Below are 24,921 nucleotides of genomic sequence, written 5' to 3'. Positions count from 1 at the left end.
GACGGTTGTTTAGCTGTGATATTCTTCCCTTCATTGCTGTTGTCATATTGTGTTAACAGAAGGTCTGATCAAATATACACCAGGAAAGTAAGACTTAATGTTTCTTTGTTCTCCTGGAATGGTGTTGGGAGGGGAGTGGGGGAATGTTTGAATGAGACTTTTATTTATGTGGTTCAGATAGCTCAGCGTTGCCTGTGTCGGTAGAGATGTTGTTCTGCTCTTATTTCTTAGGCTGCTTGCTGTATTTTTAGCTGGGAAAAGTCTTTACTTTGTTTGTACAAAACCTCTGCTATGTGGTATGGAAACTTTGGGGGGGTGGTGGTGTGAGTATTTAACAGGGAGAGTATGATCTATTCACACTGACTTCCTAACTCGTTTTAAACTCTCTTCTAAAAAAAAAAATCTCAGCCGGATTCTTTAAAAAATAAAATGAAAAATGAGGAACATTGTTGCGCAAGAACTGGAAAGAACCCAAATAGTTTGCTTACTGTTAAAATTGCGACATGACTGGAAACATTTGGTAAAGAAAAATTAATTGCGTGGTGTATTTGTGGTTTCCTGTTGAATCTCAATTTCTAGAGGAGGTTGAAAATCCCATGGATGTTTCCTCAGATTACTAGATAGCATTATACCTTGTGTGCATGATGAAAGACCTTCAGTAAAGCGTGCCAGATATCCATGGCTTGCTATAAAAAGTCTCTCCCATCTGGAACATGACTGTTTTCTCCTTTTTAGTAGGATGATTTGAGCAGAGATAAACATGCAGTGAAATTTAGCCTGGTCCAATCTTACTCCACTACCAGTATGGATTTCCTTGCAGTCTGGGAGTCACCTGAAGGAGGATGCTTAGCCTTTTAATGAGCTTTGAAGCCATGGGTAGGGATGGCTGGTGAGGGAGGAGGGGAGGACCAAGCAGTTGTCATTCAGCAGAGGATGGGCTTGAATGTGGTTGAAGATCTGCTCTGGGTCATCTCACGTCACTCCTGAGTAACGATCCTGTGCATGCTGAGCTGCAGAGCCAGAGCTTGGGGGAAATCAGCTGGGAGGACTGCTAGGACTGTTTGGAGTCCTTCAGCTGCCCTCTGAGAGACCCCACCATGGCCAGTCACAAAGCCACTTCCACACAGAGCTGGAGCACCTGGTTGTGACCGTGGTCACGCATAGGAAGGGCTGGATGGACAGGCAGGGTGGTGAATGCTGGGGAAGATTGCTGAAGAACATGGTGGTTTCCCCTGTCTGGAGGCTTGGGGAGTGTCTGAGAGCTGCTGGGTGAAACCCTGGCCTGGAGACATCTGGCCAGGGGTCAGATCAGAGCATCACATTGGCCCAGAGCCCCTGCTCTGCCTCCTCGTTTGATCACACAGATGTTTGTGTATGCAGAGGCATAACTCATGATGACACAGGGCTTAAGGTTGTGAAATCTTTGAGGCTCTTCTCGGTATTCCTGTGGGAAGGGAAGAGTTATCCCTCAGATAATTTCCATGGGGAAATAGTTAATCTCATAAACACCAGAGGTTGTTTTCTAAAGCGAAGGCAGGGCTGTGGGGGAGCGTGGTTAACCATGTAGAGTGAAGACAGGCTGAAGCTCATAAAGGAAAAATGTATGTAGGAGTTTATAGATGTATATGCGTGTATTAGAACTTCAATTTGAGATCACTGACTGAGATTAGAATGAGCTGCTGTGGAGCTAAACCACTTACAGAGAGCTGAGAGCAACTTTTTGAGATGGATGGTGGCCCCACAGCTTGATGACTGAGAACATGCACGGTTTAAAGTCTGCTTCTTTAAAGTGTTGGGTTTTTTGGTGTAGTTTGAAGTAATGAAAAACTTATTTTAGGATTAATGCCCATCCAGCTTCCTGAGAATTCCTATCCAGTTTTGGATGTCTGTGTTCACTCTTGGGCTGTTGGGAGTTAAATTTTCCTCTTGCCTCAATTGTGGAAACAGTCTTCATTTATCGTTTCCCAGTTTAGCTCCCGTATTAAAATTATAACAAGGCTGGGATTTATTTTTGTCTTGTGTACATTTATCTCCTGTGTATCCTTGTGTCTATTATTAGAGTCCTGCTCCATTGCTAAATGGATTGGCCGAGTTCTTGGGGACAAATATTGAAGCATATGACTAGACTGCAATACCCCTCAGCCACTTGGCTCTGCAGTATTCGTAGTGCCTGGGTTTACCCAGCTTGTCACAGCTTATTTTAAATGCTGAGGCTGCAGTGGGCAGAGCCAGCAGATAGGAGATCTTAAATGGCATATCAGTTTGTAAGTGAAAGGAGGGAGGAGGTGGACATGGAGGGGAAGCTCCAGCTGAGAATAAACAGATAACAGTGGTGTGGTTTTGGGGAGCAGCTGAGTTGCGTGGCCTGGGTACAGCCCTTTTGTTTAGATTTTTTTATTTGGACTTTCTTTTTTTTCCTTGACAGGATATTTCTGTTTCAGACTGAAAATCAGGAAATGTTGAATCCTCTGGGAGAGGACTGGAGTGGTGGTTGGATGGCCATGAGCTTACCCTTTCCTGAGTTAAAAAACAAGCTTTACATAGGTTCCAGCCATGTTTCAAAGTCCCTGTGACTTCTGCCAGTCAGTGGCTGAACATTTGTCCTCCAATTTCTCCCTGACTTCTTGGCTTGCACAGGAGTGATTTGTGTTTCCACTGATCTTTCCTTCTGGTTCCACATCCAGTCTGAGCTAGCTGGTTTTTTTTGGTCTTTGAGGAGTTTGCTCTGTTTCATAACTTTGCTGTTGAGTATCTTCACCACGTTCTTGCTTTGCTTTCAGGATCTCTTTGTCCTTGTGGCCTCTTACATGTCTGCAGGTCTCTCCCAAGTTTTAGGAAGATGCTCAGGGCTCTGCACACTGTATTGTTAGGCCTTTCTGAGGTTTAGTTTTCAGTGCTTTTAAATAATTTTTTAAATTGCGTAGGCAGTGCCTTTGGCAAGGACATGGTCCAGAACTCACAGAAACAGAGGAGACTCTTACTGGAGTAAAGCACGGCTTGGGATCAGATTCTTGGTTTGGTTTTTATTCCCTTCCACTTTGTTTCACCAAAAGATGTGATGAGCTACTTCCCTACTCTGATTTGTTGGATTTTTTTTTCCTTTCTCTATTGTCTGCAGGATTTTCTCTGCTACTGGACTTCTTGATCCACTTGGAGAGGCATTGCCTAGTAATGTCAGCTTTTTTTTGCACAGATCCTTGAATGAGTCGTCTTTTTCCACCTCCTCCCTTCTTTGTGTTCCTCATCCAACATCCTTTGGTTCCTACGTACGTGCCACATGCTTCCTTTGTTTTGCCTGTGTTAACAGAATTTTCTGACGTTGGAGCCTGTTCTGGAGGATGTGGCTTGGCCCTTGCAAAGCTTTTTCTCTGCTGCAGCCTCTGGTGGAGGCAGGTGTGCCCAGTGTGCAGTGGTACCTGGGGTGGGTGTGCTTTTTGGAGGCTCTGGCTTGTGGAGCAGAGGGATGGTTTAGCCCTGGCCATGCAGCTGTGGGTGTAGGAGTCTTGGAGCTGCAGGGTAGGATCAGCACACAGGACTGAGTTTCCTAAAGGATTTTTTACTGTGGCCACAGAATTGCTTGGCAGGTGGAGGAAAGTTGATCAAACAAACCTGCTTCCACCAATTGTCCAGCTTTTGTATTTCTTTTGGGGATTTTTTTTTTTTTTCAATTTCATGGACTTTAAAGCATGCGTGATTGAACAGTTTAATTAACTGTGGGAACTGCTGGAGAGAACTTACTGGGATTTTCTGCAAACCTTGCTGCCCTTTTCATGTTTTTGGCTCAGCAGAGTTGCTGTGAGCAAGCAGGCGGGAGTGCCCGAGGATGTGGCCCAGGTAAGATGTTATCACCTGAACAGAGATCAAAGTGCCTGTGCAGTTGACTCTGGTGTGTAGGCTGGCTGTTTGATGGTGGGAACCAGCCCCTGATCTGGTCCCCCCACCTGGAAAGGCTGCTCGTGGAGCTAAGGTGCACCTTGGGCACATTGCTACTCTTTGGGTCATCTTCTCTTCCAGCTGACACCTCAAACTGTGCCAGAGGCTGTGAGACTGGTTACAGGAGGAATGTCAGCAGTGGTGTTAAAGTTGTAGGAGCTTTATGGAAACCTGGAGGTTTGTCATGGCCTGCCAGAGTGTTTTCAGAGGCTGCCAACAGGTGATACTTCAGCTTGTAATCCTGCTCTCCCTGCAGTGAATGGGTGAAGAGAGGCTCCCCATGACTTTGCAGAGGTTGGCCTTCAGCCCAAGTTTTTCTCCTGGTCCTGTCAGGAAAGTCACCGTGTCTGGGTCCCTTGGCATGGCTGAACATGGGTTTTGCTGGCCATGGGAACCACCTGGGGGCTGGTACAGGAGCTGTAAGTGGCTGCAAGTGGCTCCTTCTCCAGGGAGAGCAGGAGAAGTGAAGATCCACCTTGGAATAATGGAGGTTATAACAACAAGGTTCTGGCTTGCGTTTCCAGCTTTATTAGCAGTGATCAAAATTGATTTTCTAATGTTTTTTTCTTGTGCTCCCAGTGATTTTCTGTGGTCAAATCTGCCTTCTTGTTTTGTGCGGGTGCATGAATGGATTGTATTGGAGCTGGCTTTCAGGCTACAGAGTCTGCTTCATCCTGACACCCAGCCCTGAACATGCCCTGGCTGTGCAGTCTGTCCAGAGGCTGTACGTGATCAAGCATGCACCTCATTGGTCTGGAATTGTTAAAGGTCAAGGATATTATTGCAGAAGGTTAATTTACAAAAAAAACCCAGCAACATTCTGTAAGAGGTGCTGGTGGTTATTTCCTTTAAATCCTTAGATTTGGGGTTTGAGGGGAAAAATTATTAAATGATGTCTTCAAGCTGAATAAAGAAGTCGGTATTGAATGTTCTAATGTCTTACAGATGCTGTGGGGTTTTGGGGTTTTATTTTAAGTTTAACAATGGAAGTTGGAGTGGCTCCAGCACCATAAAGAATAGTCTGTTTAATTAAGGGTTTAAGCTGGAAGAGTGTGTGTAGTGTGATGCCATTTTAAAGTTTCAGCAGGGTTTTGTAGTTGTTATTCCTCATCTTGCATCATCCATCCCTGTGTCTGGGGTCATGGTGGGGCTGGGTGTTCCTTACCCAGAGAACAGAGGTTGGTCTGTGTAAGAGCAGGAAGGTTTCTCCAGATGTTTCTGACTGAATTATTTTCTCTTTCTCGTGACTCCTGATGAACACCTTAAGGTGCTGTCTTTGCAGGCACATGATATGTTACGCACAGGAGGAAATACCAGCTTTGGTTTTCCCTAATAGCTTGGGGTTTTTCTTCAGGCTGTTTTCTGGTCATGTTCTTTTAGATGTCATCTTAGTAACAGCAAATTGGGATGGAGGTTTTGGGGGAAGGGGCAGGAGACTGGGATCATGTGCAGCCTGCTCAGGGAGGTATCCTGAGACACACTGAGGTTTCACTGGAATGGAGGAGCAGGAGATGGAGCTGTGTCTGTGGCATTCAGAGCAGGGCTAAGTCCCATCCCCATGGAAGTTCTTAGGGTTCTCTGTGGCTCATTCACCTGTAACCTACCGGGGTGAAACCCAGAAGGTTTACCATTAAAAAGAGACTAAATTATTATTCTCACCTAGAAAACACAAATGTTCCAGTCATGTGACAGAGTCCTCATTAGAAAAAACAACATTAAGAGATTTAAGGATGGCACCTCTTAACTTCAGCCCATTCTGAGCTCATGAGATTCAGGTAGATGCTCCGTGACAGGTCTGCTTTTCTTCCCCCTCATGTGTGGCTCTACTTGGCTTTCTGGTAGCATAACGTGTATTTAATTATCAGCAGCAACAGCTGCTGCTCTTGGCCATCTTGCACACTTTGGTACAGGAACCAGCATCTGCCAGGGTGTGCTGCATCCTGGTTTGTGCTGAGATGATTGCTTGACTCTTTTTTTAATTTTTTTTTTTTTTCTGTGGGAATTAGGCTCTTCTGTGGCATTAGGAATTGTAGCCTTGTATCAAAGGCTGAGCAGCTGGGAGCCTGACATGTACCAAGGAACCTTTATGGTTTGCATTTAGTCTCTCCTGGTATGTTTATTCCCATAAAATAATTAATTGAACTAGAGCTCCAAGCGGTGTTATCACCTCTACACATTAGAAAATCATAATCATGCTCTGCAACTTAATGAGATTTAGAAAGAAGTGTTCTTTTTTTTGTTTGCCTTCTGGTTTTGAGTGTTAAAGACTCCCAGGGGTCGTGCATTCAAGTCTTTCCTGGAGATCACGGGGGCAGTGGGCTGCTGTGTGCAGAGGGCTGCCATGGAGAGCCACCAGGCAGAGCAGGAGCCTTTGGATTTCCCAGCGTTCTTGCCAGAAATGGAGCTGGATGGTGAACGCTGGCAACACTGTTTGAGAACTGAGCATTGAGAATGGAGTCAACTCTGTTTTTTGTGGTGGCCTTGGCTCTGCTGTTCTTCAGTTTTCCTTTTAATTTCTATTGTTTTCTTTGCTTATTTGCTAACTTGCAAAATTCAGCAAATTGCAGAGGATCTCCCAGGCCTTGGGGTGAGTTTTCCTCGGGGCTGCAGCGAGCCAGCACACGGCCATGGCGCTCACTGAGCTCATGCTCAGAGCTGTAAATGCAGCTGGGACCTGCTGGCCTTTGGGTGGTCAGGGTCTGTGCTGGGGTCATCCTGGACAGAGTGTGTGGGTAGTCAGGGTAAACATTAACTTCACATGATCTCGGGGGCTGCTCTGTGTGTGTGTGTGTGTGTGTGTTAGCTGCTCATTTCAGTAGGATTTGGTTGAAACACAATCATAAGGCTCCTTAACTTCATCAGTCTTCCTACACCACTGACACTAATGATGGCTTGAGTGTCTGTTCCTCTTCTGTTTGAGTTTTGCTGCTGTTTCTCAGTCTTGCCAGGATGTGGTACTGCTTTTAACTCATTCAGCTTCAGAATAAGCCCCAGCAGTATGGGCAGGTTGCCCTGCGCTGCCACAGGGGCACAGGGCATCTCGAGTGCAGCTGGCTCTCCGGGACATCCCTGCAATGCTGTCCCAACAGGACACATGACTTCTCCCAGCATTTGATGAGGGAGGATTTATGAAGCATCTTGCTGCCCTGCAGCTCTGCATATCACACCCAGAGCCACACCAGCCTGCTCACAGCTCGCCCAGGAGGGCACTGACACAACCACATGCACAAAGTGTTATTTTGTGGTCTGTTTTCTCTCAGGCCAGGCAAGCTGGAGGAGAACCTCGCACGCAGCTCGCTGGAGGCAGCGAGCAGAGCAAATGTACCTGCTGAGTAACAGACTGGAATAACCCCAGAAGAGCCCAGATGGGGTTGTGGCACTTTACTGCAGATGCTGTGTCTGTGACAAATCAACAAATCCAGTAGATGGGAAACGGATCCGGCGTGCTGTCCCTGGGAAGAGGAGCATCCCCTGCTCCACTGCCCCGCGACCCTGGACTGTCTGGGCAATTCCTGCTGGTGGTGCAGGAAGGAAATGGTTAAAGGAGGAGAGGTTGTCAAGTTGGGTTAGCCATCAGATAGCTAATATTTTAGAGGTTTTTCAGAGCTAAGCTATAAAAAGGCCGTAGCAGTATTTCAACTCGCCCATTGTCTGCTGGAAGCCAGCCAGCGTTGCCATGCCGACGAGGAATTATTACTTGCTGCCAGAGCTGGAGGAAAAGCTCATACTTTTGGCTTCAAAACAGGAGGGGTGGACTTATGTAATCCACTGTGTTTATAGGCTGAGACTGGCAGGAGCATTGAGAAATAATTACAGGCTTTCCATTTCATTTCCAGATTGGTTTTAAGGCTGTGTGGCCTCGCTTTATTTATTTATTTTGAAGTTAGGAGAGTGGCTGCAAAAGATGCAGGAGGTGATGTGGGGATGCTGCTAGGTAAGTACCCCCCACTTCCCTCCCCTGGCTGGCTGGGCAGCTTTTGTTTTGGTGGCATTTTGTGTGGAGAACTAAACTAGGCCACAGCAGAAAGAAGTTGCTTTGAAAAACTGGGACTTGGCCTGGCGACACAGGAGCCGCGTTCAGTGCTGGAGGCTGAGCACACGCTCCTGCGCTCGCCCCGCTGCTTGCCGCTGGAGGTGAAGTGCAAGGTTTTGTGAGCCCCTGCTGCTTTCTGAGGTGATTTTTTTTTTTTCCCCCCCCAGCCCTCCTTGGCGGGGAGCATGTAATTTTATGGGGAGGGTAGGGAGAAGGAGAGAAAAAGTTTGGAAATTTTTTTTCCCCGGACACTTTGGTCTCGCGCGTCGGTCGGCTGGAGAGGGGATTTGTCAGTGGGATCAAAGCAGTTTAGCTGATGTTTTGTGCTTTTGAGAGGTGAATTGCAAAGTTTAGCCTGTAATTAATGTGGGTTTGTTCATCCTGGGAGCAGTCAGCAGATGATGCTGTAATTTGGGTTTGCCTGAAAAGCGGCGCTTGGTGTGTTTCGACTTGGGTCAGGCCAGTGGGAGTTTGCAGCTGCTGTTCTGGTGCTGGCTGCCACATCCAGGGAGTTATTGCTGGAGAACTCTCCTGCAGAACTTTGAGAATGGGTGGTTCTGCTGGTTCTGGGGGTCGTGGTCCAGTAATCCTGGGGAAGACACTTCTGGTGGGGTGGGGATTCCAGGACAGATGGTGACACGGGGCTTTAGCTGGGCTGGGGAGTGGCAGCAGGGACAGGGATGCTGCGGGTGGGACGGGAGGGCTGTGCTGGGACAGTCAGGGCTGGGCTGCGCTGTGCTGCTCCTCATCGGGCTCAGTTCTCCTTCAGTAAATGAGAATCTTGCAGCTGTGACTTTCTAAATCTCTTTAACATTGGGTGTAAAGCTCCAAAGAGTGAACGAAGCCCGTTTTTGGAGGGGATGAAGAATGCTTTGATATCCTGCAAACTTGCTGCAGAGGTTACAGGAGTGTATAGAGTCAGCAGTGTGCTGTGAGTTTTTTTTAAAGTTTTCTTTCATTGCACAGCATCCTACTAAGTCCATGCTAACCTGCCTTCTTGCCACTGTATGGTATATATCGATGAAATATCCCAACTGCTGTGCCAGACTGCTCTTGAGAGTGGACTCCAGTGTTGACCAGCGCTTGTGACTCAGAGATCTTGCACTTCTTAGGGCAGCTGCAGTCCCATATGAACATATTTGGGCTCTGTCTTGAAACACAGGGGTGCCTCAGTGGAACTGATGTATACAACAGCTTGTTGAATGCACACTGCAGAAATAAGCTGCTTTTTCCACAGTTTCCCACAGTTATGGGCAAAAACTTGGGAGAGTGGTGACATGCTTTCCCTGGGGAAATGTCCCTTGAAACGGCAGGTTTGCCTGCTGTTATCAGAGACGCATGGGTGTGTTACACAAAATAATTCAATCATTTAATGATCCATAATACTGCTCTAACTCCTACCACAGATGCTGTTGGATTCAATGCAAGTTGGATTAGTTACTGCAGGGGTTTTTGGGGTTTTTTTTCCTTTCTCTGGGATTCATGCCAAGATGAACTGTATGTTCTGTTCGTAAGAGCTATGAGTAATGTATGTGTGAATCTATAACATAAGTAATACGAGTATATAAAATGTGTGAGTATGCAGGATCTGTGTGTCCTGTGTCTGCAGAGCACCGCACACATGCTCCGTGTGCGTTCTGAAATGGGGTGTGATACATGTCTGGGCAAAATTAATGACATGCCTTGGAGTTACTGCTCGCTGCAGAGCCCTGTCTGATGGCCTCATCACAGAGAGCTGAGCTGAAATCCCAGTCGCAGCTACGGTTTGGCTGCTTAATTGCCCTTTTGGAGGAGTTACAAATTAGAGAGAGCTGGAAGTCCCTCCCTGTGCCTTAACGGAAGCCAGCCTTAACGGAGAGGGGAGGGATGCTTGCACTGTAGCCTGATGTGCTCTGTGGGGTTGGTGGATCAGTGAGGTGTCTGGGGGCGCCTGGGGGTTTTGTCCTGGGAGCAGGGGGTACAGGGAGTGCTGGGGGTCCTGCTCTGCATCGCCCCAGGTGGGTGCTGCTCCAGGAGCTGCTGTATGAGTGATGCACTCCAAGGCAGGCCTGCTGCTTTTAGTAGGATTTTTTTTTTCAGATGAATAAAATGGGCTTTCACTCATAAATTACTTTTCTTATGTGAAAAATGAGAAGGTGGCAAGTAGCCAATTTCCCCGCCTCCCTCTTCCCAGCTCCGATGAGGTCATTGCCTCTTAAAGTTTATACCACGCACTGTGAGACATGGCTGAGGAGCAAGCAGGCAACAAATGACTCTGTCGGAGCGGGTGGGAGTGATGGCCGCCCATCCCTGGAATGTTACTCAGCCGTAAGTGATACCTGGGCAGACAGAGTGGGGAGGGGGCCTGGTACAGATGGCTGGGAAAACCTTATAGGATCAGATCCGTGTGGGAGGGGAGCGCCCCGGTCACTTCCCAGTCCCTGCTGGGCTCCAGGTACAAGGCACAGCAGGATCTGGGCTGCTTTGGGTGCAGCTCCACGGGGTGGTCGTGCTGTTTGGTGGGCTGCCGGGTGTGGAAGGAGACTGGGCATGTGCTTTGGTGAAGTGGGATAAGCAGCAGTCCTGGCATTCCTTGTCTGAGCTTGCTCTTGTGTCCATTTACTTTTCCTCGGGAATTTCCTCAGCGCTGTTTTTGCAACGGGGTTGCGAAAGTTCATGACCCAATGAAGGATCTCTCCAAGACCTTTGTGCCCCTGGCTGAGTGGCTGCCTGGAGAAACTGCTTTTCTTTTCCCTTGAACTCCATGCTGAGCTGTGTGTGGATTCCTGAGCTATTGTTTTCTCCTTGTCTGTCCCCCCCGCCATCCCGTGGTGGAAGCGCTACAGAAACAGGACTGCCCAGACCAGGAGGTGTCCCTGGGGCTCTCCTACACGCTGAGCCCAGGAGGGTGGTTTTGGAGAGCTGTACCCTCCTCCCCACAGCCTCCATTGGGGTACTTGGGGACAGTAGCCTGCATTGTCTGTGGTTTTCAGGTGCAGCATTGGCCTGAAACCACTATTTCATAGGTGCCATAATTGATTATTGAAATGTCAGAGCTTATTTACTGCCTGGTGCCTTTGCTGTGGCTCTGATTTTGCCTGGAGTTGGCTGTACGTTCTGGGGTGGTCAGGGAGAGGACTCTTGATGTGTCTCTTGCTGTTTCACAGCCCTGTCATTGCTCTGTGGAGGTGTGATGGGCTGGAGAAGTACAGGTGGAAGTTAGGGAGGGAGGAGTCCTACATAGCACTGGGCTTTTAGACACAAACTTAATAAAACCCAACCTGTATTAAAATTGCTCTTCCATTGCAGCTTTTCTGGTCCCTGGAGATCATTGAAGTGTCCTGTTCCTTCCAGCTGCTCTTGTGCTGCTGCACCCCAGCGATATCTTCTGTTCACCAATTCTTTGTCTTTTTGCTCTCCTTAGCAGCCTCGTGGATTTTTTTTTTCTCTGTCGACACAATACAATCACTCCTTGTTAGCCTATCTTGCTCTTTCCTCTTTCAAGGAAGGGAAGGAGCAGGGGAACCAGATCTGATAATTCCAGTGAGTAGAACTGTTCCCCTGAGCCCTTTATAAAGAAATAAAAAGGCTCTCCTTCTCTCTGCTTCTCTTTGAGTACAAGCACTTTACCCTCTTGGATTCCCTGCAGGCTCCTCATACTGCTAAAATTGAAACATCAAGATGTCTGAGGCAGCAGGAATTACCATCAGTGTTTTGACACCTGGAGGTACAATTTCTATTAGCTTTTATATAAAAACAACACCAGTTTTGCCAACAGAGTTCTTGTTAAATAATGCATGAAGACCCCACTCCTGACAGTAGGTATTTTTCTTTCACTTCCCTGGACTCTTGGATTATGGCTTAATTTTTGTGACCACTGGGGAAAACAATATGCACTCTCACAAGTGGAAATATGCATGTGGACACACACGTGCTTAACTCCCAGGCAGAGAGTCAATTACCCCATTTGCTAATTAATGTGGGGAGATAGGGGAAAGCAATTTGAGATTGGTCTGCTGGGCAGGCTTGGGTCATTGTTTTCTTTTTTGGGAGCAGCAGAACACAGTCCTCCTGAGAGCTTTGATGACAAATAAGACTGTTTGTGTGTGACCTGAAGGTGTGCCTGCTCCCAGACAGGGATGAGCACAAGGGTCATCAGGAACAGAAATGGGAAACTTGTGGTTTTGCCTGGATGATGCTTGGCATGGAGCATATGCTGCGTGTTCAATTTTGGGGGAAATGAAGTGCAACAGAAGGGCACAGCATGTGGATGTGACTGCTAATAGTGAGAATCAAAGTACAGTTTTGACATTTCTAACCTAATAAGTGGCGCTGCGTGCTAGAGCCTGCTTATTTTCCTTTTTCACCATGAGATGCTTTGACAGAGGAGTAAAGTCCCATTTTGACATTTCTGTCATTTTAACTAAAGAGAGAGATTACAGTAAATTGGATTAAGTGAAAATCTTCTTCAGATGTTTGTGGTTTGGGCTGATTTATGGATAGATGTCATTTGAACGTCATTCTGCATTTTTTAAGCATCTGCTTGATGGTTGCTTTAATGCTGTTTCTGCAAATAGTCCACGCAGAGGAGGGAAGGCTGAGCAAGCAGCAGCACCCCGTGACAGAGCTAATGCTGGTGTGTGGCATGGGGACAGCAAAACAGTGTCCTTCTCACGCTCCTGGACCGACAGTGCCAGACTCTGTAACGGGTGCTGGCTTCTCATTTGAGTTCCTCTTATTAAACTTTGTTATCTTCTGCCGAAAGTCATTTAAATAGGCTTTTAAAAGTATTTTTCCCACCCTGGAGAGAGATGGTTCAGCACACACATTCCTAATTGTGCTCTTGGCAAATCTGGGGTTGCCTGTTGCCCCGCGACCGGCGCTGACGTTCTTATGGTTACGCTCATGCAGAGCCTTCACTCACTGCATGTGTGACTTCTCCAGAAACCAAAATATCCTCCTGAACGTGTGCTGGCTCACTGACATGAGCAACAGCATGTGAAAATACTTTGTCCGTGCACGGATATTCCAAAAGATAGTGTTGAAAGTTCTTCCATTAAACTTACAACCTGAGACTTCTGTAATTTATATGTCCTTCGTGGCTTCCTCCACCTAAGCTATTTAGAAGCTGCTGGTGCCATTTGGAAAGCTGCATAATCTCTTGTGGGTGATGATGTAATCAGCACTGTAATCAAATCTGCCAGTGATGTCATTGCTGGAGTAGTCCAGTGTTCCCTGGTGCAGAGATTAGTGGGATGAGATTGAAGTGTCTGTGCAGTTGGTGATGGGAACTGGGATGTCCCCACCCTGGGAGGCGTGGGGCAGTTGGTGATGGGCAGTGGGATGTCCCCACCCTGGGAGGCGTGGGGCAGTTGGTGATGGGAACTGGGATGTTCCCACCCTGGGAGGTGTGGGGCAGTTGGTGATGGGAACTGGGATGTCCCCACCCTGGGAGGTGTGGGGCAGTTGTTGGCCAGCACTGATCCTGGAGCTGCCTCTGTTCCTCACCATGCTGTGCGCTGGGGCTGGTGGTGAGACTGTAAAAATTGCCTTAATTCTCTCAAGGGATGTGTTAGACTGTGTCTGTATTTATTTTTACTGTCCTGGGGCAGGAAGGCACTGCTTAGATGTAAGAAAGGTGCCATCAGAAGCAGAATGTATCTAATCCCAGCTTCTTGGGGTGAATCAGCTGCTGATGCTTCACATCTTCCCTCCCAGCTGAGCCCCTGGTTTGATTTGCAGGGTCTCAGCAGTGCCAGAGTTTTCTCGTGCTGGTGGTGACACCAGGGCTGTGGTGTTTTGTTTTCTGCCTCTCTGCCCACCTCAGTTCTTTGCAGCATCCTTGTTGTTAAAAGACAAGATTTTGCCTTTTGCCATGTGAGCATTTTGTGCCTTGCTAGTGGCTCAAAGGGCAATTCTTTAAACATTTTCTATGTTATTTTTCATGATACGATTGTTAGTAGAAGATCACACTAGTGAGGGAAGATAAATTTGTAATCCTGCTTAATGGCTGATCTTATCCAGCTGAGTAACTCTCATTGCATAAGGGACAGTGACCTGAAATCTTTTTAAACCATTGGACAGCCTTTCCCTTCTCTACTTAGCACACATGGGTGTGATACAGGCTTTAAATGGTTTAAAGTTTAACTGTTTTACTTTGAAATTTGAATACCTGCTGATAACTAACCTTTGGGTTGGTGTGCCAGAGAGAGCAGTGATGCTGCAGGGTGTGAGTGACTTTAATGTATCACTCTGTGTTAAACTGCATCTCTTGCTCTTTGGGATTGCTAAACAGCATTTACAAAAGTTACCTGGCATGAAATACAGGAGGATCAAACAGAAGAGCTTGATCACAACCCTTCTCAGGCAGGTTCATGAGAGGGGCTGGGGTGGGAGCCCTGAGGGATGCTCTGGCACTGGGGAAAAGCTCTGCTCCATCCCACTGCTGGATACCCACAGAGGGTGGGTGGGTTGTTGGCAGCATTCTCCAGGAGGTGCTCCTTCATTTACCAAAGGTGATGTCCTGGTGGCTGGCACTGGGGAAGGAAGAGGGTTTTTCCTCTCAGATTTGGGTGAATCAGTGCTGTCTGTGATGGATTCTCACTGCGACAGGCTCTAAATGGGAACTCCCAGGGGAAATTAGCCTGCAGCTTTTGCCTTTATTAAATATTCTCCAGTGCCATCCCAAAGGACCGCTTTTCAGTGCTCTGCAGTGTTTCATCTGTATTTTTAACATCACCTACATGAAATGTGGCAATATATGGTCTATATTTACATTAAAGCTTATGCACTAATAGTTAAGAAATGATAGATAGCATGTTCTGTTCTTCAGGTCTGTAACATGATGGGGTCCTGTGCGTAGGTGTGGGAATCTCAGCTGGAGATATTGCAGATTATTGCAAAGTCCAGTAGCTTACTTAGAGTTAGGGCTTATAGTGATTGATTTAGCCATTTATTCAAACACCTATTTAATGATTGAATAAGCCTTTATAAACTATTTGCAACTGTTAAAATGGGACCTGATGTATTGTAGCTCCATTAGCATCTAGCTAATAAAATAGGCTGTGGAACTGTAACACCGATTTTGTTGACAGAAATTACATTTCATGTGTTGAAGTATTAAGTACCTTGTTACAGTGTGTTTAAGGCACAGAAGTACAATCTGCTGCCTTGCTTCTGTCCTTCCAGCAGCTCTGGCAGAGCTCTTTGCTGTCTTGGAGCAGAGCCCTGGTGGTGCTGGTGACCATTCACACAAATCCCAGCTGACCTGGCTGCTGCTGGAGCAGGTGGGGCCCTGCACTTTCCCCCGTGGCCCTGTCTGATCTAGGCTGAGGGAGATAAAAGCTGTAAAGGGAGCAGGGTGGTTTGTTTGGAGCCATGGGATGCTAAACTGGAATTTCACTGAGGAGGCCGGGTTGGAGTGGGAGAGCAGGAAGGTTGCTTTGAAAGAGAGGAGGTGCAGGCAAAGCTCTGCATCCTGCTCCGTGTCCAGAAGTGTGCTGTCTTCTGAGTTTTACTAGAATTTAAGAATGGCTGGGGTTTGAAAGGACCTTAAAGATCATCTAGTTCCAGCCCCCTGCCCCCTATACCTTCCACTAGATCAGATTGCTCAGCCCCCATTCCACCTCTCCTTACCTTTATTTAACCAAGTAGCAGAACCTAGAGGTAAATTCTGTACACAAGATTATAGAAGACAGGCTTTTTCAAATCTGACTTCTTTGTCTGTGTATAAAAGCATTTTTTTCCATGAACTGCTCAACTTTCCATTTGCTTGAGCTGTACAGAGCTGGCAGCTGGGATGAGCTGTGTAATGGGATATCTGAATTGCAGCAGGAAACCAGCTCCAGCTTAAGCAGACCTGATTAAAAAGCAAATTCAGTCAAACAGTACAAACTCCTGCTCGGAGAAATTAAAACTGCTTTATGTCCGATGGATGGCACTTCTGCTCGGGTCAGTAACTGCTGCTGAGGGATCCTCAAGTGGACAAGGAGCAGAACCCCTCGAGTGCAGCCTGAGCAAGGTACATCCCTGATGCTCTGCCCTTCTCATGGGGCTGTGGGAAGAAGGTAAAATCTGTCAAGGGCTGACTTTTCCTCTGTCCCCACTCCTGCCTAGTAGGTGACTTTTCTGCTCATGTGGTTAAATGATCTTGGTGAGTGGTGTGTGCTTGGATGGTAATGCTGTCCTTTTCCTTGGCAGGCTGAGCTTGTAGGACTTGGAAATATTTAGGCAAGGCTGATGATGTAAATGAGCACATGGGGACGTGGGAATGGTCCTGCCCTGTGGGTGGCTGATGTAAAAACAAAACTTGGGAAGCCTTTTCCAGGCTTGGGCTGTGGAGCAGGGAGGTGGTTTTGTGGAAGGCTGCAATTAATATTTCTCTTTCCATGTTGTTAAACAGTTCAGCGTTCATTTCTTTACCTCTAGCATCTGTCTGCAAGATTTGTGAGTTTGTTTCTGGAGATTTCCTACTCCGTGGCAATCAGGCATGCTGTAGGAAATGGAGGGAGAAGGGGTTGGCTCCAGTGGCCTGAGCCCATTGTTCAGTTCCCAGCCAGCTGTGCTGCAGCTGTTTGCAGTGCAGAGACCACAGCGACTGGAACAGAGGGGCTTTCCCAGAGCTTGTCCCCAGGCTGGGCACGAGGTGACAGAGGAGGGTGCCCTGTCTGCCTGTGCCCCCTCCATGGGGATGTGTGTGGGTGTTAGGTACAGTGCCAGCTGCTTCTCTGGGACGTTGTGATAGGATGAAGAAAATGAAGGTTTATTTACCTTGTCTAACCGCTCTAATATTTTCTTTCCTTGATTTTTCTGTCTCTGTAAAATTTATCACTTTAACCCAGGGATAAGAAATAAACTGTGGGGGTCACTAATGAATTGCAAGAGGGGAAACAGCAAATTCCCCTTTGGGTAAGAGTTTACTGTTGAGCCTTGACCTTGTTAAAACTTGTTAACTCAATAAAAGTTTGAGTATTTAAAGACAAGCGACTTCTTCCTGCCTTGAGGGGCATAATTTAAGTCATTCCACACCCCTTAAAGCAGAGCTGTGGGAGGAGCTCCCTATCCTGCCTGCCTCAGTCAGTCAACAACCTTGCACCTGGGTCATCCCTGTCCTGCTGGGCAGCACTCCTGAGCTGTGTGGGGCTTCTGCTGGGAGAGTCTGGCAGTGCTTGTGTGGGAAACCTGCTATTTCCCAGCTGCTGGGAGGATGGCATTGCTCCTTTTGAAGGGCAGGCAGTTCTTCCATTGGTTGAAATTGTGGTCAAGTGTTTTGTATTAAAGCTGGCTGAATTTCCTGGGTAAAGCATGCAACAGAGCTTCACAATGTGTGTGCGCTGTGTTCATCCATAAAAATTCCTGTACAACTTAAAAGCTGGAGAGTTACCCAAATACAGGAACTTGCTGTTTTTCCAGTTTGAAGTGGCATGTCTGTGCCTACCGAGCTCTAATCAGTGCCCAGTGGTGTGAATTCTTCTGGAATTGCAGCTCCAAAGATGGACAAATAAGGACTTTGCCATGCCAGAGGGCCCCAGGAGCACACGCACCCTGCCCAGCTGTGCAGAGGAGTAACTCCTGATGTGACTGCTTCACACCTGGAGTGCTGTGATGGCCTCTTGGCTATTTAAAAAGCATTTGGCTTCATTTTCTCTTTTTTTGGTTGGATTTGTGTTCCCTGGGTGAGCTCAGGGGCTTTGCAGGAGCAGTGGGAAGGGCTGTGTGCTGGGGTACAGAGCCCTCACAGGCACCACAGCTATTTTCAGTGAAATCCACCATCACTGGCTGCTCCCAGTAAAGCAGCAGGGCTGTTAAAGGCAGCTGTCTCACAAGAAGCTCAACTGCCCAAGCAGAAGTCATGGAGATTTGGGGGCAATAATTGTCTTATCTATCCCTGTGTAAGTTGCTGTGTTTTATCTTGATACCACAGGAAACTCATTGCCTCAGCAGAGACAATTTTGGATGCTACGTCTTTTCTTGCTGTGCATGATGAGTGTTCATCTTAGTTTAAATCTGAGGCCTTCATCAAGGTTATTAGCTCAGTGCAGGGAAGTACTGGGAAGCATCCTTAAGTACCTCCCAGATGGACTCTGGAAAGATTATTATGCCATAATTTGTTTCTATAGCTCCACAAAAGCAGTATTTGACCTTGAGGCTGTGGCTCTCCTATTTGCTCTGCTGGCATTCCCACTGCTCTTGTCCAGAGCAGCTTGGTGTGAGTTCAGTGGCTCAGGGACAGAGCTGCTGTGCTGCCCAGATGAGGAGGATTGCTCTGTGTCACACGCTTCCCTCGAGGTTTTCTTTGATTCTGTTACATGGCTGAAAGGTGGGAGGCTGAGGAGCCCTTTGAAACCTTGGCCCCAGGACAGGTGGAGGGGGACAGGAGGTCCCCGTTTGTGCCTCTACAGTGGCAACAGCAAACTGGGCCAGTGACTCATTTTAGGAATAGCTCGGAATTGGCAGCTCAGGGGGTTTTTAGAGTAGTTATTAATTATTATTATTACTAAATAGCTTTGAGTTCAGCAATTGCTAAACAGGATGGACTGATAGCCCAGGGACTGGGCCTTTTGCCAGCAAACAAGGCAAAAGTCTCCCCTCCCTCCCATGTGACAGGGCAGGGAGAGCAGAGTCTTCTGACCCCGGTGCTCATTGCTTCTCCCTGGAGCAGCAGACCCGGCAGGATATCTCATCTGTGCAGCATGAATTACAGCCACCTTTCAAGGACTCCTGCAAACTAAGTCCTCAGGCTCCCAGAAACCTGTAAATGACAGGCTGAAAACCATTGCCCCAAGGCCAGGAGAGGCAAATGACAAAGGGTCTGAGCAGGCTGCAGTTGGAGAAGTGTCCTGATGGACAAGGCAGGACTCCTGGTCTGCTGGGGAGGGACTGACAGCTTTGGGCAGCGCGTTGTCAGCAGGACTGAGCTTGGCAGGGAAGCACTGAAATCCTGTTTGCCCACTTGCATGAGCTCAGTTATTAAACACATCAGGAATCCCCAGCTGTTCTGTAAGCCTGTCTCTAGAAACATAACCCAAAGCCTGGCTGTGCAAAGTGCTGTCTGCCTTGGAGTGAAGCTGGAGGGAGCTGGAGCTGTGCAAGCCTTTCCTTCTTTGCAGGGTAAGACTCCTCTGTGGATTCAGAACAGGTTTGCTGCACTCCAGGCCTCTTGCTGCACTGGGCTGTGGTTTATGTATGGGGTATCTGACAAGGGGATGGAGGTGGAGGTGATGTTCTCCTGCTCCCCTTCCCTCACTGCAAATTGCTCTCATTGTATGCAAACATTGGAATTTTTTTGGTGCCTCTGGAGAGACTTTGACTTTCTGTCTAGAAGCTATTAATTACCTAGACAAGAAAAGCAGAATATAGCCAATTAATGGCTGCTACTGCTTGGACCTGTCTGACTGTGAACTAATGAGCAGCTCCTTTCTCTGGGCCACCAGTGAGCCAGAACTTCTCATCAGTGTTCCTGGGGAGAAATGAAAGCAGCAGCAATATGCAGCAACAAATAGCTGGAATTCAGTTATTAACCTGGGCTGAAAATTGACTCTATCTGCTAGTAATTACCTGGAGGATATTAGGAGGAATGCTTAGGGGAGGGTTCAGAGCTGTTATTTGACAGACCATCACAAGTGGCTGAGGTAGCATTACCTCAGTTCCCATCCGGAGTCTGGGGTGCAGGAGTGTGCTGGGTGTGTGGAACAACTGCAGTGAAAACCAGGAGTGAAATGGGTTAGTTTAAAACAGCTCTGCTCCCAAAAGACCCCTTCCTTTAGTGATATTTTATGGCACAGTTGCATAGCATCTCATATATTTTTGAGTACCTTGGTTTACAGGTCATTTAATTTATTTGCAGGCTTCGTTTCGGTTCCCTAGGGTAATTCCCTTCCTTTGCACGTGTCTTCCTAGGGAGGCATTAAATTGTGCAGTTTGTCATAATAGTTCAGCTTTTATGCTGGCAGTTGGTGCTCTTCAAAGATCCTCGTGTGAAGTTTAGACTCCTGAATCATTAGAGGATCATGAAAGAAAAGGAATAATTTAGAAGGCAAAGATGTTTTGTCGCCTTTGAAAACTGGGAACGTGCGAAAGGAGAAAATGTTTAGTGGTACAATCTTCCTCAAAGAACTTATCTTAGGAACTCCAGAAAATGAATTTCCCTTCTTTATTCAGGATGTAAATAACTGAAAATGTCACTCCTGAGCTGAGTAATTTGTTCAACAAAAGGATCTGGAGGAGATGACTCCCCTCGCTTTCATGAATGTGCCCAAGACATCAGAGGACCTGTCTCTTTAGCAATGTGAACTGAAGGGTTTGAAAATCAAATGAGCAGCGTGTTCTGTGCAAAATATATAAATAAATCTCGCAGGTGCTTTGTAATCTGCCTTGCATTTTAAAAGCCTTGTTTGTCTGGGTAGCCTGGGCTTTAGGTTAGCTCCTGGGAGCAGCGGATGGACACAGTGGTGATGTGTTGTTACAGCAACAGTTGTTAATGTGCTGTTTAATGCACTTGGGAGTGTGGCTGAAATTCCCATATGCTTACAGTATCATTGTCAGCAAGGAATTGCGTGGGGTTTTTTGATTTAAACTTGCTGGTGTGTGTTTATTCAACAGAGATTAGAACCGCGTAACAGTTCCAGCATTTAAGTCCATGTTTAATGTAAGATGGTGTACAGGGTGAGCAGGGAAAAGAGAGAAATGGGGTCTGGAAGTGGGGAGAGGAGGAGCTTTGCCCTGGAATGGGCTGTCTGCACTTGCACCATGGTTAAAATTGCCTGGATCCCATCCCAGGTGGATGTGGCAGCACAGGGTGAATATTGCAGCATGCCAGGCTGCCAGGCAGGGGGTTGGGCAGAAGAGGAGGACAGTTTGGTTTGTTCCTTTGCGCAGCCCATTCTGCCCCAGCAGATGTGCTTTTTAGTTTCAACTCCTGCATTTCTGTATCTGGGACTTTGGGATGGGTTTCCACCACAAAATGGCGCATTTTCAGCTGTTTTTCCATCCCTGGTGTTTTACCGGTCAGTTCTGTTAGTCTGCTTTTGCTGTCCTGCACTGGTTTTCTTATCTGTCCCCTTTTTGCCATCTGATTGTCACTCCTTTCCTTTCCTTCTCCACTCCCCTGCCCTGTTTCCCTTTGCAGTCCCAGTGCCCGGGTGGTTTCATGTTTGGTTTTTTTTTTCATTTCCTCTCCAGGCGTTTCCATTTGTCTTTGCAGATCATCTTCAACAAAGGCCTTGCATGGTCTAATTTGTTTTCTATTTCCAGCCCAGACTTAAAATAACTCTTTTGTTCCATGAATGGCCTGTGCATGGATCCAAATCCCACCTCCCCCCTTTATTTATTTATTTTTTACTTTTTTTTTTTTTTTTTTAGTGTGGATTTCTGTTTCACTGTTCCTTGTCACTATCTTTAATTACTTCAAGTGTCCCTTTTGGGCATGTGGCTTGCGTGTGGCCGTGTGCGTGCTGGCTGTCCCCACTTTGCTCAGGGCAGCTTGGGAATGGGTTTGCAGGGCTGTGGGTGCCTTGGCACGGGAGCAGCGACGCTGTTGCATAACAGGAGCAGCTCTGCCATCGTGTCCCTGCTGACAGGCTCGCTGCTCAAAGAGCCATGCGTTGTCTGCATGGTTTACCAGTCCCAACAGCAAAATCAGGAGGTGCTTATGTTTTTTAGATTGATTCCAAGGAGGGAATCCAACAGTGGGAGTAGGGAGACTAAAGGAAAAGAGGCACATTAGGACTGGATTTGAAAAGCAAAGCCACAGACCAGCCATGTTAATGCTGACCTGAGGCTGGAGCCATGGCCAGGCTGGCACTTGGTGTGTGGCTTGTGCATTTTAATAAGAAAATGTCCCTGCAGCTGGGGAGTGCTCCTGCAAAGAGAAATGGGTCAGTCTTGTTCTTTTAAGCACATACATGTCCCTCTGGGAGCCATCACAAGGTCACTCGCAGCCCCTCTGCTGAGGGCTGGGATGTATTTACAGCGTGTGAAATCCCCTGCAAGCGCTCCCCTGACGAGGAGGAGTGCTGGGCGGGCGCGCAGGTGTCTCCTCAGGTTCTCCTGCTGTGGGTTGGGGTCTGAGCAAGGGCTGTCAGGGACAGGAATCGCAGTGCACAGTCAGCATGTCCCTTCCAGAAGCATCAGGCTGGGAGCAGCTGGCCTGGCAAACCTGCTTTTCGAAACACTACTGGGAATGGGGCTGGCAAAATCCACCGCTCTGACCTTGCTCTGTGCCGCCGCGGTGCCAAGGTCTGCGCACAAACGCTGGCAAAGGTTATCTTGGGGCAGAGCTAAACATGGGTCCCATGCCCAAAATAGATTGGAAGGATTGAAAAGGAGAAATGCAAGTGGCAAATCCTGCTTTGTGGCTTTGGGCAGTGATAGGAGCAGGGCAGAGAAGTCATCTTTCATCAGGGGTTGGAACCGGTTCTGTGTGGAGCCGTGCCGTGGTTGGGAGAGCTGATGCAGCCTGATTGCAGCTATGAGACAGCAAACCAGCATGAGAGACTTCAGCTCCTGAGCTTCTGTCATCCCCTCCATGGCCTTAGGGACCAGTTGTACCTTCTTACAAGGGCAACACCCTGCTCTGAGCAGCTCTGTGGTGGAGCTGCAAGGTCCCTTCTTCCCCCACATCTGCTGCCATAGTTGCTTCTGCATCTGCACCGTTGGTCAGGCAAGGGAAAAATCTAGTTCAGAAGTCAGCTGGACAAAAGAGAAGAGGGAGCAGAGCTCTGCCAGCAGGTGAGTTGGGGAATGGGACAAGAGCTGTTTTGGGTACTGATGTTGGAGGAGCTGCAGGGTCTGACCATCACATGCGGGGTGCTGCCAGTCTGGCTTGACTTCTGTACTCCTCCAAAGCAAGGAAAATGTTTTAGGATCACATGCAGGTACAAGCCTTGATCCCTGGGGTTGAAATAACCTCTCCTTCATGCCACAGAGCTCAGGATGTGCCTGATCTTTCCTGTTGACCCTGTGCTGCAATGTTAATGTAAAACCTCTGTGCTCTGCTGTGATTGAACTGTGGATTCCCGGGCTGCAGACATTGACATTGTTATCTTTGTTGTTCTGAATAGAGCCCTAAATTTGTGGCAGACAGCCTGCTTTCCTCTTGAAAGGACTTCACAGATACAGTACATACAAATATTTGTGTATAATGTCAACTGTCTTCCAAGAAAATTTCATGCACATATTGATTAGACAAATCCATTAACATTACGTTGTGGTGCATTTCTTAGGAACAGCTCTCTACCCATTTTCATCACGTCTAAATTATTTCTGCTTCCACTAGTCCTTTAAAGCAAGAGTGAGTAAATCTCCTAGCTGCTTTTCAGGTCTGGTTTTGATCTAGAGCTGCACGTCAGTGGGGTGGAGGCCGACAAGCAATGCACTCTGCTGTGCCACACACACCTGGGTGCTGGGGTTTCTTAGGCACCATGATTGGTTGCACTCCTGGAGGTGGATGTTACGGCTTGGTATTAATTAAGCAGCATTACAAAGGTCTCCTTAACTTTTATTTGAAAATACACGAGTTGACCGGAGGATATATACCTTTTATTTCTTGTTTGAGGAGGAAAATTGTCATGTATTTAGCATTTGATTAAAGACGACTTTGTTGTTTTTTCCAAAAACTGCATCATTTAATGTAATTAAATATGAGCTTTGTTGTCAATACTCTTCAGTGAAATGCACTGGTGCGTGCCAGCAGTATTTCTCTAATTTGCCATGTCTGCATGGTGTGGTGGTACTAGATTTTGCCTTTTAATGAGGAGTATGGCAGGCATTTTGTGGGCTGCCTCTTAACGTCTTCTGTAGATCACCCATGGTCCGTAGACCACAAGTTGAGTAACATTACTCTGGGCTTAGGAAACAAAAATATTCTGTTAATCTTATTTCAGCATGTCCTTGCTTTAAAAAAAAAAAAAAAAAAAAAAAAAAAAAAAGTGTGTTTTGAACTTGAGCCATGTGTTTTCGTTGGGATCTTTAAAACTCCTCTGAGAACAGATGAACTGGTATTTTCTGTGAGCTGGGAGTGTCTTGTTGTTCTCACCTTTCAGATAGATGAACTCAGGCACGGGGTAATTACAGCAACTGGCCCACATTTGTGTTGTACCAGTCAAGCCAGGGACCTTGCCTGGGAATCCTGCTCTCCCTGAGGAGTCCAGAGCAAATCAGGAAGGTTGTCTCTAACTTTGAAGAGCAACAAGTGTGTTGGATGATGTTAATTACTTTTTTTTTTTTTTTTTTTTTTTGCAGCTGGATTTAATTGCAAACCCCTTATTTTAGACCTGCAGGGTTTTAGCAGGTATCAGTGCAGGCTTTGCTGTGGCAGGGAGCTGCACTGAAGGTCCAGGGTGGAGCTGTACAGCCCTGTGCCCAGCTGCTGAGGGCTGGGAATCCAGAGGTGGCTATGGGGTGTTGTGGACTCCTCTGTGCCCCGCTCTTGGATGTGAATGTGCTTGGCCTGGTGCTGTGCACCCCAGTGGCATGGGCTGGGGACACTGCTGGGAGCTGGGGCAGAGCTCCTTGGCACGTGGGCCAGCCTGCAGCGGCTTGCTGTGGCTTGTAGGGTGCTTTTGTGGTGTGAATTGGGAGAGCAGGCGATGGGGAAACAATTTTAGATGGTAAATGGCATGTGAAGAGGAGAAACAGGAGGGCAGGGGGAGGATGGGGGAGTTTTGAGGGCTTTAGCAGAGGGGCAGAATCCTGTGAGTCTTTCAACAGGTGACAGTAAACAGGTACAGGAGGTTCCACAGGCACTCACCTCCTCCGCACGTTCATGTTGTAGCCCTGATTCTGGTTGTGGTGATAACCTCCAGCTTTCTCTGCTCCTAATCAGAGACCATAAATCTCCTGGTACCTAGTGCTGTAATGGCTAATGCAGGTCTGTGGGTAAAACAGTCTCAGATGGAGACTCTAACTGGGGGGGGAAATACCTTTCCTGTGAGACAATGTCTGTTCTTCATCAAAATCAGTTGAGAAAGTAAGAACTA

General features: G+C 47.3%; 1 protein-coding gene across 14 annotated transcripts in view; it reads left to right on the top strand.

Annotated features, from left to right (window-relative positions):
• NCOR2 (nuclear receptor corepressor 2) overlaps positions 1 to 24,921 on the top strand; it is a 229,912-nt gene that overhangs the window by 43,410 nt on the left and 161,581 nt on the right. For 5 of the 14 annotated variants that reach the window (XM_038152386.1, XM_038152383.1, XM_038152382.1 and 2 more), the window contains exon 1: positions 129 to 7,867. The exons of 8 other annotated variants lie outside the window; for them this stretch is intronic. The gene's annotated coding sequence lies outside the window, so the exon portion shown is untranslated. Of the gene's footprint in view, positions 1 to 128; positions 7,868 to 7,932; positions 8,108 to 24,921 lie in introns of those variants that run through there. One more of the 14 variants, XM_038152373.1, reaches the window with a different exon arrangement.

The sequence above is a fragment of the Motacilla alba genome, chromosome 15 (assembly GCF_015832195.1).
Source record: "Motacilla alba alba isolate MOTALB_02 chromosome 15, Motacilla_alba_V1.0_pri, whole genome shotgun sequence".
Classification (NCBI taxonomy): domain Eukaryota; kingdom Metazoa; phylum Chordata; class Aves; order Passeriformes; family Motacillidae; genus Motacilla; species Motacilla alba.
Note: the sequence above shows the minus strand (reverse complement) of the source record. Positions and strands in the feature narration are given on the sequence as shown.